Here is a 17,164-nt window from a genome sequence, read left to right as displayed (position 1 = left end):
GTTCTTGAGAATGGGAAAATTATAGGGTCAGGGACAAAAAGCAGGGGCAAAACACGACAGTTGTTTCAAAGAGGCAGCACAAGCAAGAGGGGATGAATGGCCTCCTTCTGTGCTGTAAGTTACTATGATTCCACGGAGTCGATAGTCAGTGTGGAGGCCCCAGTTCAGGGCAGAAAGAGCAAGGTGCATTGTTATTAAGCTGTTTTTCAAACACTATTGGCATCAATTGCTGTTCATCTACCAGATGCCATAACGTAATCCTGCTTCCTTCCCGCTTTTCCAACAGCCTCTCTCTTTCTCTTGAGCCTCTTGGCTAAATTTCAGCACTGTCACTGCCAGTGCACTCTTACACCATGCTCAGCTGGTCATTATTGACACAGAAATGTTTCAGAGAAGGTGGAGAATGCCACGAAGGGGAGAACTCATTCAGTGAACCAACAAAGGGGCGATGGGCTGAATCACATACATCGTGAGTCAGAAGTTTGTGGGTTCACGTCCCATTCCATTGACTTGAGCCCAGAATCTAGGCTGAAATTCAGTCCAGCACTGAGGGAGAGCTGCACTGTCAGAGGGTCAGTACTGAGGGAGTGCTGCACTGTCGGAGGGTCAGTACTGAGAGAGTGCTGCACTGTCAGAGGATCAGTACTGAGGGAGCACTGCATTGTCGGAGGATCAGTACTGAGGGAGTGCTGCACTGTCAGAGGGTCAGTACTGAGGGAGCGCTGCGCTGTCGAAGGGTCAGCATCGAGGGAGTGCTTCATTGTCGGAGGGTCAGTACTGAGGGAGCGCCGCGCTGTCGGAGGGTCAGTATTGAGGGAATTCTGAATGTTTGGAGATTCCATTTTTCACAATGGCATTTGTGCTAGTTTAAACTCACCAAGATATTAGGTGGGGGAGAGGGTTACACCTGGGTTAAGTGACACTTTCTTCCTGTTGGCTCATCTTTAAACTCAAAACTCACAAAGATGAAATGAGCTGCAAGTGTTTCATGAGCCGAGGGGTGTTCAGGATTAGGATAGTCCTGCCAATATTGCCAGGCAGTGAGCACTATCACACAAAACACAGAGAGTGCATGACCCTTTTCAAATTAACTTCCACAGCTTGATGCTGGAATGGGGTGTGAGCGTGGAAAGCTGGTGTCGGGCGGTACCAGTCAGGTATGTGAGCATGGCCCACATTTATTGGCATTAATTGCTGGTCATTATCATGCTGTGGGTGATCAGCAACATCTATTCACCCCGTGCTCCCTGTCTTGAAGAGCAGGAACCCCTCCCGCCCTGGAGACCCTGCTATCTGCCCTCTGCACACAGACCGTCTGGGATCGGGTCTCTCCACACAGACTGTCTGGGATTGGGTCTCTCCACACAGACCGTCTGGGATCGGGTCTCTCCACACAGACTGTCTGGGATTGGGTCTCTCCACACAGACTGTCTGGGATCGGGTCTCTCCACACAGACCGTCTGGGATCGGGTCTCTCCACACAGACTGTCTGGGATTGGGTCTCTCCACACAGACCGTCTGGGATCGGGTCTCTCCACACAGACTGTCTGGGATTGGGTCTCTCCACACAGACTGTCTGGGATCGGGTCTCTCCACACAGACCGTCTGGGATCGGGTCTCTCCACACAGACTGTCTGGGATTGGGTCTCTCCACACAGACCGTCTGGGATCGGGTCTCTCCACACAGACTGTCTGGGATCGGGTCTCTCCACACAGCCCGTCTGGGATGGGGTCTCTCCACACAGCCCGTCTGGGATCAGGTCTCTCCACACAGACTGTCTGGGATGGGGTCTCTCCACACAGACTGTCTGGGATCACTTGGATGCAGAATGTTGTACAGAAACATGATTGCAAGGAGTGAGCGGGCAGACAATGTAAGGCAGGGGATAATGGGTATGGTACTGACAAGCTGGTGTTTTCAGAGACTGCAGGAGGATGTAGGTCTGAGGGAAGTAAATGTATCCAGTGTGAGGTCCTGGCACAGTTGGAGTTGGCGGAAGTGTAATTTTTAACCATGAGGATGCAGAGTTACATTGAGGCAATGCTCTGGGAACAGACCCTCGTGATGTTGATGCACTAGTTGTGTATTTCCAGTATTTGCAGTTTTGGTTTTTGGATTCCAATTGTTAATTCAGCTGCAATGTTTGAGAACTGATCAAGCTGCTCTGTCAGTTGTGGTCGGTGGGGAGCACTCACACTCCTGAGTCAAGAGGTTTTAGGTTCATGTCACACTCCAAGACCTGACCATAAAATTGGGAAGATTGTACTGGGAATATCATTGAATTAGTAATCCAGAGGCCCAGCCTAATGCCCTAGGGACACTGGTTCAAATCCTTCCATAGCAGCTGGTGGAATTTGAATTCAATTAATGAATAAAAAAAATCTGAAATTGAAAGTTAGTCTCAATAATGATGGCCATGAAACTATCATTGATTGTTTTTAAACCCCCCATCTGGTTCACTAATGTCCTTTAGGGAAAGAAATCTGCTGTCCTTACCTGGTCTGGCCGACATGTGACTCCAGACCCACAGCAATGTGGTTAACTCTTAACTGCCCTCTGAAATGGCCGAGCAAACCACCCAGTTGTCAAGGGCAATTAGAAATGGGTAACAAATTCTGGCCTTGCCGGCGACACCCACATCCCATGAAAGAATATAATATAAAGCAGTGTTGACGACTCAGTGAAAGTTGTCTGGCTGAATTCTGGGAATCTTGGAGTCTGATATCAGAACCATTCCAGTTTCAAAAGTGCATCAGTCTGGAGCCTTACAGAGCTCACCGAAACATCCTAAAACGCTACACAGAACATGAATTATAGCCCAACAAGGCGCACATGGCTGGCAGCCATTTTGTTCATAGGAAGAGCTGACAAAGAGCACTCTGATGAATAACCAAAGGTTCTGATTTATTATATAACATAATATATTCTGTTATGTTGGGTTGCTCAGTTTTATTATTGGTTGAGGAGGCAATGTGGTCAATGAGATAAACTCCTACTTTTCTTCTTTAATATTGTCTGTCAACATTCACCTGATGCAACGGAATACAAGGTGCCTCTGCCTAAAATCTCATCTTAACAGTAACAGCTCACACTTTACAGCACTCCCTCAGTACTGCCCCTCCGACAGCGCGTCGCTCCCTCAGTACTGCCCCTCCGACAGCGCGTCGCTCCCTCAGTACTAACCCTCCGACAGCGCAGCGCTCCCTCAGTACTGACCACCCGAAAGTGCAGCACCCCCTCAGTACTGACCCTCCGACAGTGCAGCGTTCCCTCGGTACTGACCCTCTGACAGTGCAGGATTCCCTTAGTACTGACCCTCCGACAGTGCAGCGTTCCCTCGGTACTGACCCTCTGACAGTGCAGGATTCCCTTAGTACTGACCCTCCGATAGTGCAGCACTCCCTCAGTACTGACCCTCCGACAGTGCAGCGCTCCCTCGGTACTGACCCTGTGACAGTGCAGCGCTCCCTCGGTACTGACCCTCTGACAGTGCAGCACTCCCTCAGTACTGACCCTCCGACAGTGCAGCGCTCCCTTCGTACTGACCCTCCGACAGTGCAGCGCTCCCTCAGTACTGACCCTCTGACAGTGCAGCACTCCCTCAGTACTGACCCTCCGACAGTGCAGCGCTCCCTCCGTACTGACCCTCCGACAGTGCAGCGCTCCCTCAGTGCTGACCCTCTGACAGTGCAGCGCTCCCTCAGTACTGACCCTCTGACAGTGCAGCATTCCCTCAGTACTGACCCTCCGACAGTGCAGCGCTCCCTCCGTGCTGACCCTCCGACAGTGCAGCGCTCCCTCGGTACTGACCCTCCGACAGTGCAGCGCTCCCTCGGTACTGACCCTCCGACAGTGCAGCGCTCCCTCCGTACTGACCCTCCGACAGTGCAGCGCTCCCTCAGTGCTGACCCTCTGACAGTGCAGTGCTCCCTCAGTACTGACTCTCTGACAGCGCGTCGCTCCCTCAGTACTGACCCTCTGACAGTGCAGCACTCCCTCAGTACTGACCCTCTGACAGTGCAGCACTCCCTCAGTACTGACCCTCCGACAGTGCAGCACTCCCTCAGTACTGACCCTCCGACAGTGCCGCGCTCCCTCAGTGCTGACCCTCTGACAGTGCAGCGCTCCCTCAGTACTGACTCTCTGACAGTGCAGCACTCCCTCAGTACTGACCGTCTGACAGTGCAGCACTCCCTCAGTACTGACCCTCCGACAGTGCAGCACTCCTCAGTACTGACCCTTTGACAGTGCAGCACTCCCTCAGTACTGACTCTCTGACAGTGCAGCACTCCCTCAGTACTGACCCTCCGACAGTGCAGCTCTCCCTCAGTACTGACCCTCCGACAGTGCAGCTCTCCCTCAGTACTGCCCCTCTGACAGTGCAGTTCTCCCTCAGTACTGACCCTCTGACAGTGCAGCGCTCCCTCAGTACTGACTCTCCGACAGTGCAGCTCTCCCTCAGTACTGACCCTCTGACAGTGCAGCGCTCCCTCAGTACTGACTCTCCGACAGTGCAGCTCTCCCTCAGTACTGACCCTCCGACAGTGCAGCGCTCCCTCAGTACTGACCCTCTGACAGTGCAGCGCTCCCTCAGTACTGACTCTCCGACAGTGCAGCTCTCCCTCAGTACTGACTCTCTGACAGTGCAGCACTCCCTCAGTACTGACCCTCTGACAGTGCAGCGCTCCCTCAGTACTGACTCTCCGACAGTGCAGCTCTCCCTCAGTACTGCTAATTATTTGCTCAAATCCCTTGGTGCTGTTTGAACCCACAACATTATGACTCAGAAGTAGAGTGCAACCCACTGTGCCAAGCTGACACTGTACAGCACACACACTGATGGATAACAACGTGAAACAGATAATATATCTAATTAAAACAAATAAGGTTCACAGTTATTGCTTTCCAGCATAAGCAGTATTTTGTGGAATTTTACCAAGAGCAGTTATTGGAATCCTGAGTACTAGTCTTGAACAGAGAGCAGATTGGAGACAGATGGAGAAATTCCTTTGGAGAAATGTGTAGATTATTAAACCAAATAAGGAGGATTCAGAAATGTAGGGAAATGTGAAATTTATTGTTGTTTAGAATTGCATTGACAGTATTTTTGATTTCATTGTGTTTCTACCACACGAGTACAGAATAACTCTTGTTTCAAGTTCAGGCAGTTCAACGAAATAATGGGATATATTACCCCTTATAGACCTGGCCTTGTCATAGTGTGAACTGCACAATGTATTGTTGCCATTATGTTTTAATATTGCGTCAGACTGTTATTGTACTCTATACTAAGTTCAACATAGAATCACAAATCATCCAGCTGGGAGTTTTATTCATTTATTTTCAAAAATACAACTTTTCTGTGTATTTATGCTCATCAATGTTAGGAATTAAACATTTCCCATTTCACTGTCCCCATCAAACACTCCCAGGGCAGGTACAGCACAGATATACTGCTGCCTGATTGAGTACGAGAGTAAAAAAGAAAAAAGAACAGGTTAGATACAGAGTAAAGCTCCTCTCATGTTAATTCCTTGTCCCACAAGCACTGATGGTAAAATCCATAAAGTGATAATTCAAATATCATTCATGACGTTTCGTAAATGAAGTATAGGACTGAGACATATCTGAGGTAGGTGGCATGTGAAATTTATATTGTTTCACGGTTAAGGTCAGTCGCAATTTGTCATTTATTCAGGTCTGGTTTAACAAACCATCACATGGCCCTTTCTCTATATTACTGTGGGTGTGTGATGGTCAGTCCTTGATTGAGGTAGTTGAGCATGTACTGTGGGAGGAGCAGGTTAGGTAGGCTCAATAGCCTTTTATCATTCTTGTGTCTTATGCAGTATTTCCGAAGAAGTGACCAACTCCATGGATTTTCCATATTTGTTCATGGGATTTGGTCATCGCTGGTTGAGCCAGTATTTATTTCCCATCCCTAATTGCCCTTGAGAAGGTGGTGGTGAGCTGCTTTCCTGAACCACTGCAGTCCATGTGGGGTAGGTACACCCACAGTGCTGTGAGGGAGGGAGTTCCAGGATTTTGACCCAGTGACGAATGATGGAGGGAATATGATAGATGTGTATATTTAAAACATTCAGTAAAATGTTGCATAACAAGAGATCAGTTATGGGAGTGATGGATTCTTACAGGGTATGACAGGGTAGATGTGGATAGGATGTTTCCTCTGGCTGTTGGGTCTAGAACCAGGGGACACAGTCTCAGAATAAGAGGCAGGCCACTTATGACTGAGATGAGGAGCAATTTCTTCACTCAGAGGGTGGCGATTCGGTGGAATTCTCTACCCAGAGGGCTGTGGAAGCTCAATCATTGAGCATGTTCAATACAGAAATTGATAGATATCTGAATATTAATGACATCAAGGGATATGGGGAAAGGGGGGAAAAATGGCTTGGAGGTGGATGATCAGCCATGATCTGTTTGAATGGCAGAGCAGGCTCGACAGTCTGAATGACCTACTCCTGCGATCCTATAATGTGGAGAAGCGTGAACTAAGATTTTGGCAGGAAAACAAATCCTGAGAGTGTATTCTTAATGGAAAAGCACTGAAGGGTGTGGATGAGCAGGAAGACCTGGGGATTAAAGGGCGGCGCAGTGGTTAGCACCGCAGCCTCACAGCTCCAGGGACCCGAGTTCAATTCTGGGTACTGCCTGTGCGGAGTTTGCAAGTTCTCCTTGTGACCGCGTGGATTTTCCCCGGGTGCTCCGGTTTCCTCCCACAGCCAAAGACTTGCAGGTGATGGGTAAATTGGCCATTGTAAATTGCCCTTAGTGTAGGTAGGTGGTAGGAGAATATAGGATTCCTGTAGGGTTAGTATAAATGGGTGGTTCATGGCCGGCACAGACTCGGTGGGCCGAAGGTCCTGTTTCAGTGCTGTATCTCTAAATAAAATAAAATTAAATTTTGGATTGATAGAGTTGTGGGGAGAGAGCGGGGCAGTGGGATTATTTTGGGATTGTTACAGGGCTATAGGTAGAGGGCGGGGCGTGGGATTAGTTTGGGATTAGTTTGGGATTGATGCAGGGCTATGGGGAGAGAGTGGGGCAGTGGGATTAGTTTGGGATTGATACATGGCACTGGGGAGAGAGCGGGGCAGTGAGATTAGTTTGGGATTGATACAGGGCTATGGGGAGAGAGTGGGGCAGTGGGATTAGTTTGGGATTGAAACAGGGCTATGGGGAGAGAGTGGGGCAGTGGGATTAGTTTGGGATTGATACAGGGCTATGGGGAGAGAGTGGGGCAGTGGGATTAGTTTGGGATTGATACAGGGCTATGGGGAGAGAGTGGGGCAGTGGGATTAGTTTGGGATTGATACAGGGCTATGGGGAGCGAGTGGGGCAGTGGGATTAGTTTGGGATTGATACAGGGCTATGGGGAGAGGGAGTGGGGTAGTGGGATTAGTTTTCACTGGCTGTAGCATAGATCTGGTACTGACTTGGTGGTTGGAATGGCTTCTCTCTCTGGTTTGAAACGATAGTTCTGTGTATGATTAATAATAAGTCAAATTCTCCCTATTATCTTCTGGAAATGGTGGATGATGGTGAGTAATTTCAGGTTGCATCTTTGATTCATTGAATAAAGACAATTGCTCTTGTCACCCTTTATTGTTTTGTGAGCCACTGTGTGAACTGTTACTCCTGGTTTGCTGATGAACCCTTTAACCCAGTGATTTTATGTAATCTCTGGCACGAGACTATAACTGCTGCCAGATGTTTTATGGAAATTCTTCAGCATAGTTGAACATTTTACATCATCTGGAACTCACTGTGAACTACTGTAATTGCCTTGCTGGCTCGGAAAATATCCAGCAGAGATTTGCAATCTAATGTGCCAAATGCAGTGGTTTTTAAAAAGTGATCTTTCCATCACAACGCTGTTTCATTTTAACAGCTCTTACTCTTTTACAGTTCTCCTGAACTGCTGATTCCAATTAGTTTGGATGCTCTGGGGCTAATTTTTTTTTTATTAGTAACTTATTAAGTTCCTTATTTGGTTTAGCTGTGTAATTTAGATTTAGAACTTGTGGAATGTAGGGAGCATTTTTTAGCTGCTTGTATAGAATTCTGCCCCTGTGTGATGATATTCACAATCTTCCACCTTTCAATACTGATTCATTCTCTACCTTGTACTGAATATAGGTCCTTGCCCTTTTCTTTTTGCGGTGGCTGTCATAAAGCATTATTTTAAGGGCACAGACTGTTTAGGAAAGAAAGAACTTGCATTGATATAGCGATTTCCACAACCTCAGAATGTCCAAACACATTTTACACCAATAAAGTACTCCTGAAATGTAGTACCTATTGTAATGTATGAAGCATGGCAGCCAAGTTATGTACAGTTAGATCCCACAAACAATGTGATAACAACCAGATCATCTGTTTATTGAGATGTTGATTGAGGTGTAAATATTGGGCAACAAACTGGGGTAAACTTTCCTGTTCTTCTTCAAATAGTGTCTGTGGAATCACATTCACCTGAGAGGGCCGTTTAACGTCTCATCCAAAAGACTGCTGTCAGTACTGACCCTCCGACAGTGCCGCACTCCCTCAGTACAGACCTTCTGACAGTGCAGCACTCCCTCAATACTGACCCTCTGACAGTGCAGCACTCCCTCAGTACTGACCCTCTGACAGTGCAGCACTCCCTCAGTACTGACCCTCTGACAGTGCAGCACTCCCTCTCTCTCTCCTTAGTTATCCTCTTACTCAGTGTATTGATACAACATCTTTGAGCTCACCTTCATTTTGCTTGCCAATATTCTTTCATGCCCTCTCTTTGCTCTCTCATTTCACCCCTCCACTTTCTATACTCCTCTCGACTTTTCTGTAGTATTGAGTTCTCTGTGTTGGACATAAGCTTTCCTTTGCTGCCTTACCTTACCTTACCCTGCCTTACCTTACCTTACCTTACCCTTCCTTACCTTACCTTACCCTGCCTTACCTTACCCTTCCTTACCTTACCTTACCTTACCCTGCCTTACCTTACCCTTCCTTACCTTACCTTACCCTTCCTTACCTTACCTTACCCTGCCTTATCTTACCTTACCCTTCCTTACCCTTCCTTACCTTACCCTTCCTTACCTTACCTTACCCTGCCTTACCTTACCCTTCCTTACCTTACCTTTCCTTACCTTACCCTACCTTACCCTTCCTTACCTTACCCTTCCTTACCTTACCCTTCCTTACCTTACCTTACCCTGCCTTACCTTACCTTACCCTTCCTTACCTTACCCTTCCTTACCTTACCTTACCCTACCTTACCCTTCCTTACCTTACCTTACCCTTCCTTACCTTACCCTTCCTTACCTTACCTTACCTTACCCTACCTTACCCTTCCTTACCTTACCTTTCCTTACCTTACGTTTCCTTACCCTTCCTTACCTTACCTTACCCTTCCTTACCTTATCCTTCCTTACCTTACCCTTCCTTACCTTACCTTACCCTTCCTTACCTTACCTTACCCTTCCTTACCTTACCCTTCCTTACCTTACCCTTCCTTACCTTACCTTACCCTGTCGGCTCCTGGCCATCCATGGGGCTCTCGATCTGGCCGTCTCACCATTTTTCTTTGTGGGAAAATGTTTACTTTGAACCCCTTGAATCTCTCCTTTGAATGCCTCCCACTGTTCTGATGAAAGGTCACAGACCTGAAACGTTAACCTTGCTTCTCTCTCCACAGATGTTGCCTGGCCTGCTGAGTATTTCCAGCACTTTTTGTTTTGTTTCAGATTTCCAGCATCTGCAGTATTTTGCTTTTACTTTAACTAATCCTGTCTCATTACACATTATCAGCAAAAGTGGACTGGAAACAGCTACTTAAAAGGTAAATCAGTGTCCCAAAAAGAACGATTATCCACATAACATTCATCCTATCTTCAGGATGTGCCTTGTTCAGAACTTCACCCAAAATATTTGACAAATAGAACCCCACGTCCACAAGACCCAGTGTTTCCGCATTGAATTTCCTCAAACTTTTATACAGTCTGTTAAAGTCCATCATATATTCCTCCATTGAATAACCATCTGTTTTCCGAAATCTATCAAAGTCTGACCATGTCTCATACACATTCAGTAGGTCATTTTTCTTGTAAATTTCATCCAAGAATTCTAACAGAAGATCCAACCCTTCATCAGTATTCAACTGATGAGCATCCAGTTCACAAAATGGTAGGAAGTGACAACGCCAAGGCCATACCTTGTTTCCTCTTCGGTAGAGATACAGTGGGCGGCACAGTGGCACGTGGGCGGCGCAGTGGTTAGCACCACAGCCTCACAGCTCCAGCAACCCGGGTTCAGTTCTGCGTACTGCCTGTGCGGAGTTTGCAAGTTCTCCCCATGACCGCGTGGGTTTCCTCCGTGTGCTCCGGTTTCCTCCCACAGCCAAAGAATTGCAGGGTTGATAGGTAAATTGGCCATTGTAAATTGCCCCTAGTGTAGGAAGGTGTTAGGAGAATTGAGGGAAGGTGGGGATGTGGTAGGGAATATGGGATTAATGTAGGATTAGTATAAATGGGTGGTTGTTGGTCGGCACGGTGGCGACGTCTCAATTCATTCCATCTTCGCTGCCTCCGGAGAATCCTTGGCATCAGGTGGCAGGACCGTATCCCAACACAGAAGTCCTCGAGGCGGCCAACATCCCCAGCTTATACGCCCTACTGAGTCAGCGGCGCTTGAGATGGCTTGGCCATGTGAGCCACATGGAAGATGGCAGGATCCCCAAGGACGCATTGTACAGCGAGCTCGCCACTGGTATCAGACCCACCGGCCGTCCACGTCTCCGCTTTAAAGATGTCTGCAAACGCGACATGAAGTCCTGTGACATTGATCACAATTCGTGGGAGTCAGTTGCCAGCGATCGCCAGAGCTGGCGGGCAGCCATAAAGGCGGGGCTAAAGTGTGGCGAGTCGAAGAGACTTAGCAGTTGGCAGGAAAAAAGACAGAAGCGCAAGGGGAGAGCCAACTGTGCAACAGCCCCGACAACCAATTTTATCTGCAGCACCTGTGGAAGAGTCTGTCACTCTAGTATTGGCCTTTATAGCCACTCCAGGCGTTGCTCCACAAACCACTGACCAGCTCCAGGCGCTTACCCATTGTCTCCCGAGACAAGGAGGCCAAAGAAGAAGAAGTAGTATAAATGGGTGGTTGTTGGTCGGCATGGACTCGGTGGGCTGAAGGGCCTGTTTCGGTGCTGTATCTCTCTATGACTCCATGAGATGTAACCCATGTTCACATATCCACTTCATTTTACCACTGGTCATATGGTTCAGACTCTGCAAACACCGGAGGGTAATCATACCTTGACAGTTTGCACTTGCTTCTACCATATTTTTCAATGGTCCTTGAGTCGAGTTTTCTATCCAAAAAATATTTGCTATTTTCCAACTAACAGATTTAGGCCACCATCCTCTGCTACTACTTTAAACCCAGAAAGCTTGTTATGGAAGGATAATGCTGGAGGCTATATTTATTCAGTTTCACATTTATTGAGAAAAAGGATTACAAATATGTAGCTCCTCACACAAATCCCTCTCCCAGTCCCAGTGAGTGTCTGCTTTTAAGTGCTCAACTAAAACCCCAATTAACTCCCTTCACCTGCATATAATCAAACCATTGACACACAATTACCAGTTGGGCCTAGGACACTACCCTGAGGAACTCCTGCAATGATGTCCTGGGGCTGAGATGATTGACCTCCAACAACCACAACCATCTCCCTTTGCGCTAAGTATGACTCTAACCAGCGGAGGATTTTCACCGATTCCGATTGACTCCAGTTTTGCTGGGGACCCTTGATGCTACACTCGGACAAATGCTGCCTTGATGTCAAGGGCAGTCACTCTCACTTCACCCCTTGAGTTCAGCTCTTTTGTCCATGTTTGAACTAGAGTGGCCCTCGTGGAACCCAAACTGAGCGTCACTGAGCTGTTTATTGCTAAGCAAGTGCTGCTTGATAGCACTGTTGATGACACCTTCCATCACTTTACTGATGATTGGGAGTAGACTGATGGGGTGCTAATTGGCCGGGTTGAACTTGTCCTGATTGTTGTGCACAGGACATACCTAGGCAATTTTCCACATTGCTGGGTAGCTGCCATTGTAGCTCCACTGGAACAGCTTGGCTAGGGGCGTGGCTAATTCCAAAGCACAAGTCTTCAGTACTCGTGCTGGAATATTGTCAGGACCCATAGTCTTTGCAGTATCCAGTGCCTTCAGTCATTTCTTGATAACACGTGGAGTGAATCGAATTGGCTGAAGACTGGCATCTGTGATGCTGGGGACTTCAGGAGGAGGCCGAGCTGGATCATCCACTCGGATTGTTGTAAATGCTTCGGCCTGATCTTTCGCACTGATGTGCTGGGCTCCCCCATCATTGAGGATGGGGGTATTTGTGGAGTTGTTTAATTGTCCACCATCATTCACTACTGGATGTGGCAGGACTGCAGAGCTTAGATCAGATCTGTTGGTTATGGGATCACTTAGCTCTGTTTATTGCATGCTGCTTACGCTTTTTGGCACACTGATAGTCCTGTGTTGTAGCTTCACCAGGTTGACAATTCATTTTGAGGTATGTCTGGTGCTGCTCCTGGCATGCCCTCCTGCAATCTTCATTGAACCAGGTTTGATCCCCGGATTGACGGTAAATGGTATAGTGGGGGATTGTGGTTGAGTACAATTCTGCTGCTGCCAATGCCCAGTTTTGAGTTGCGAGATCTGTTCGAAATATCTCCCATTTAGCACAGTGATAGTGCCACACAACATGATGGACGGTATCTTCAGTGTGAAGACAGAACTTCGTCTCCACAAGGACTGTGCGGTGGTCACTCCTACCAATACTGTCATGAATAGTTGCATTTGTGGCAGGCAGATTGGTGAGGATGAGGTCAAGTATATTTTTCCCTCTTGTCTGTTCCCTCACCACCTGCCACATACCAGTCTAGCAGCTATGTCCTTTAGGACGCGGCCAGCTCGGTCAGTAATGATGCTACTGAGCCACTCTTGGTGATGGACATTGAAGTCCCCCACCCAGAATACATTCTGCACCCTTGCCACCCTCAGTGCTTCTTCCAATTGGTGTTCAACATGGTGGAGTACTGATTCATCAGCTGAGGGAGGGGGGTAGGTGGTAATCAGAAGGAGGTTTCCTTGCCCATGTTTTACCTGACCCGATGAAACTTTATGGGGTTCAGAGTCGATGCTGAGGCCTCCCAGGGCAACTCCCTCCCTACTGTATACCACTGTGCCGCCACCTCTGGTGGGTCTGTCCTGCCAGTGGGGCAGGTCATACCCGGGGATGGTGATGGCGGTGTCTGGGACATTTTCCGTGAGGTATGATTCCGTGAGTATGACTGTATCAGGCTAGTCTGTGGGACAGCTCTCCCAACTTTGGCACAACCCCCAGGTGTTAGTAAGGAGGACTTTGAAGGGTCCGGTTTGCCATTGTCGTTTCCTGTGCCTAGGTGAATGCCAGGTGGTCCATCCGGTTTCGTTCCTTATTGACGTTGTAGTGGTTTAATGCAACTGAGTGGCTTGCTAGGCCATTTCAGAGTCAACCACATTGTTGTGGGTCTGGAGTCACATGTAGGCCAGACCAAGAATGGGCAGCAGATTTCCTTAGAGACAGAGAAACATGGAAAAAATTGGAGCAGGAGTAGGTCATTCAGCCCTTTGAGCCTGCTCCGCCATTCAATACGATCATGGCTGATCATCCAAACTCAGTAACCTGTTCCTGTTTTCTCCCCATATCCCTTGATCCCATTAGCCCTAAGAACTATATCTAACTCTTCCTTGAATACATTTAATGCTTTGGCCTCAACTGCTTTCCATGATAGAGAATTCCACAGGTTCACCACTCTCTGGGTGAAGAAATCTCTCCTCATCTCTGTCGTAAATGGCTTACCCCTTATCCTTAGACTGTGACCCCTGGTCCTGGAGTCCCCCACTATCGGGAATATCCTTCCTGCATCTAGTCTGTCCAGTCCTGTTCGAACTTTGTAGGTTTCTATGAGATCCCCTCTCATTCATCTAAACTCCAGCGAATACAAAGAACAAAGAACAAAGAAAATTACAGCACAGGAACAGGCCCTTCAGCCCTCCAAGCCTGCGCCGATCCAGATCCTCTATCTAAACATGTCGCCTATTTTCTAAGGGTCTCTATCTCTTTGCTTCCTGCCCATTCATGTATCTGTCTAGATACATCTTAAAAGACGCTATCGTGCCCGTGTCTACCACCTCCACTGGCAGCGCGTTCCAGGCACCCACCACCCTCTGCGTAAAGAACTTTCCACGCATATCCCCCCTAAACTTTTCTCCTCTCACTTTGAACTCGTGACCCCTAGTAATTGAATCCCCCACTCTGGGAAAAAGCTTCTTGCTATCCACCCTGTCTATACCTCTCATGATTTTGTACACCTCAATCAGGTCTCCCCTCAACCTCCGTCTTTCTAATGAAAATAATCTTAATCTACTCAACCTCTCTTCATAGCTAGCGCCCTCCATACCAGGCAACATCCTGGTGAACCTCCTCTGCACCCTCTCCAAAGCATCTAAATCCTTTTGGTAATGTGGCGACCAGAACTGCACGCAGTGTTCCAAATGTGGCCGAACCAAAGTCTTATACAACTGTAACATGACCTGCCAACCCTTGTACTCAATACCCCATCCGATGAAGGAAAGCATGCCGTATGCCTTCTTGACCACTCTATTGACCTGCGTTGCCACCTTCAGGGAACAATGGACCTGAACATCCAAATCTCTCTGTACATCAATTTTCCCCAGGACTTTTCCATTTACTGTATAGTTCACTCTTGAATTGGATCTTCCAAAATGTATCACCTCGCATTTGCCCTGATTGAACTCCATCTGCCATTTCTCTGCCCAACTCTCCAGTCTATCTATATTCTGCTGTATTCTTTGACAGTTCCCTTCACTATCTGCTACTCCACCAATCTTAGTATCGTCTGCAAACTTGCTAATCAGACCACCTATACTTTCCTCCAAATCATTTATGTATATCACAAACAACAGTGGTCCCAGCACGGATCCCTGTGGAACACCATTGGTCACACGTCTCCATTTTGAGAAACTCCCGTCCACTGCTACTCTCTGTCTCCTGTTGCCCAGCCAGTTCTTTATCCATCTAGCTAGTACACCTTGGACCCCATGTGCCTCCACTTTCTCCATCATCCTATCCCTCAGTATCTTCTCCAGCAGCTTCCCTACCACTGACGTCAGGCTCACCGGTCTATAATTACCTGGATTATCCCTGCTACCCTTCTTAAACAAGGGGACAACATTAGCAATTCTCCAGTCCTCCGGGACCACACCCGTGTTTAAGGATGCTGCAAAGATATCTGTTAAGGCCCCAGCTATTTCCTCTCTCGCTTCCCTCTAACCTGGGATAGATCCCAACCGGACCTGGGGACTTGTCCACCTTAATGCCTTTTAGAATACCCAACACTTCCTCCCTCCTTATGCTGACTTGACCTAGAGTAATCAAACATCTGTCCCTAACCTCAACATCCGTCATGTCCCTCTCCTCGGTAAATACCGATGCAAAGTACTCGTTTAGAATCTCACCCATTTTCTCTGACTCCACGCATAACTTTCCTCCTTTGTCCTTGAGTGGGCCAATCCTTGCTCTAGTTACCCTCTTGCTCCTTATATATGAATAAAAGGCTTTGGGATTTTCCTTAACCCTGTTTGCTAAAGATATTTCATGACCCCTTTTAGCCCTCTTAACTCCTCGTTTCAGATTGGTCCTACATTCCCGATATTCTTTCAAAGCTTCGTCTTTCTTCAGCCTCCTAGACCTTATGTATGCTTCCTTTTTCCTCTTAGCTAGTCTCACAATTTCACCTGTCATCCATGGTTCCCTAATCTTTCCATTTCTATCCCTCATTTTCACAGGAACATGTCTCTCCTGCACGCTAATCAACCTCTCTTTAAAAGCCTCCCACATATCAAATGTGGATTTACCTTCAAACAGCTGCTCCCAATCTACATTTCCCAGCTCCTGCCGAATTTTGGTATAGTTGGCCTTCCCCCAATTTAGCACTCTTCCTTTAGGACCACTCTCGTCTTTGTGCATGAGTATTCTAAAACTTACGGAATTGTGATCACTATTCCCAAAGTAGTCCCCTAGTGAAACTTCAACCACCTGGCCGGGTTCATTCCCCAACACCAGGTCCAGTATGGCCCCTTCCCGAGTTGGACTATTTACATACTGCTCCAGAAAACCCTCCTGGATGTTCCTTACAAATTCTGCTCCATCTAGACCTCTAACACTAAGCGAATCCCAGTCAATGTTGGGAAAATTAAAATCTCCTATCACCACCACCCTGTTGCTCCTACATCTTTCCATAATCTGTTTACATATTTGTACCTCTATCTCACGCTCGCTGTTGGGAGGCCTGTAGTACAGCCCCAACATTGTTACAAGCCTAATCGACCAATCTCTCTCCATACGTCAGTCATGCCATCCCAGGAATCAGTTTGGTGAACCTTCTGCTGCACCTGCGTGTTTACTTTCAGAAACTGGTGCACAAGGACACCCAGGTCTCGCTGCACCTCCCCCTTTCCCAATCTATCAATGTTCAGATAATAAGCTGCCTTTCTTTTTTTGCCACTGTGGTACAGTGGCGCAATGGTTAGCACCGCAGCCTCACAGCTCCAGCGACCCGGGTTCAATTCTGGGTACTGCCTGTGTGGAGTTTGCAAGTTCTCCCTGTGTCTGCGTGCGTTTCCTCCGGGTGCTCTGGTTTCCTTCCACAGCCAAAAGACTTGCAGGTTGATAGGTAAATTGGTCATTATAAATTGCCCCTAGTTTAGGTAGGTGGTAGGGGAATATAGGGACAGGTGAGGATGTGGTAGGAATATGGGATTAGTGTAGGATTAGTATAAATGGGTGGTTGCAGGACTATATCTCCAACACAGAAGTCCTTGAAGCGGCCAACATCCCCAGCTTATACACACTACTGAGTCAGCGGCGCTTGAGATGGCTTGGCCATGTGAGCCGCATGGAAGATGGCAGGATCCCCAAAGACACATTGTACAGCGAGCTCGCCACTGGTATCAGACCCACCGGCCGTCCATGTCTCCGTTATAAAGACGTCTGCAAACGCGACATGAAATCGTGTGACA

General features: G+C 47.7%; 1 protein-coding gene across 11 annotated transcripts in view; it reads left to right on the top strand.

The window, feature by feature from the left end:
• lpp (LIM domain containing preferred translocation partner in lipoma) overlaps positions 1-17,164 on the top strand; it is a 621,439-nt gene that overhangs the window by 220,700 nt on the left and 383,575 nt on the right. The gene's annotated exons all lie outside the window — the stretch shown is intronic.

The sequence above is a fragment of the Heterodontus francisci genome, chromosome 11 (genome assembly GCF_036365525.1).
Source record: "Heterodontus francisci isolate sHetFra1 chromosome 11, sHetFra1.hap1, whole genome shotgun sequence".
Taxonomy (NCBI): domain Eukaryota; kingdom Metazoa; phylum Chordata; class Chondrichthyes; order Heterodontiformes; family Heterodontidae; genus Heterodontus; species Heterodontus francisci.
This window is presented reverse-complemented; position numbering and strand designations above follow the sequence as displayed.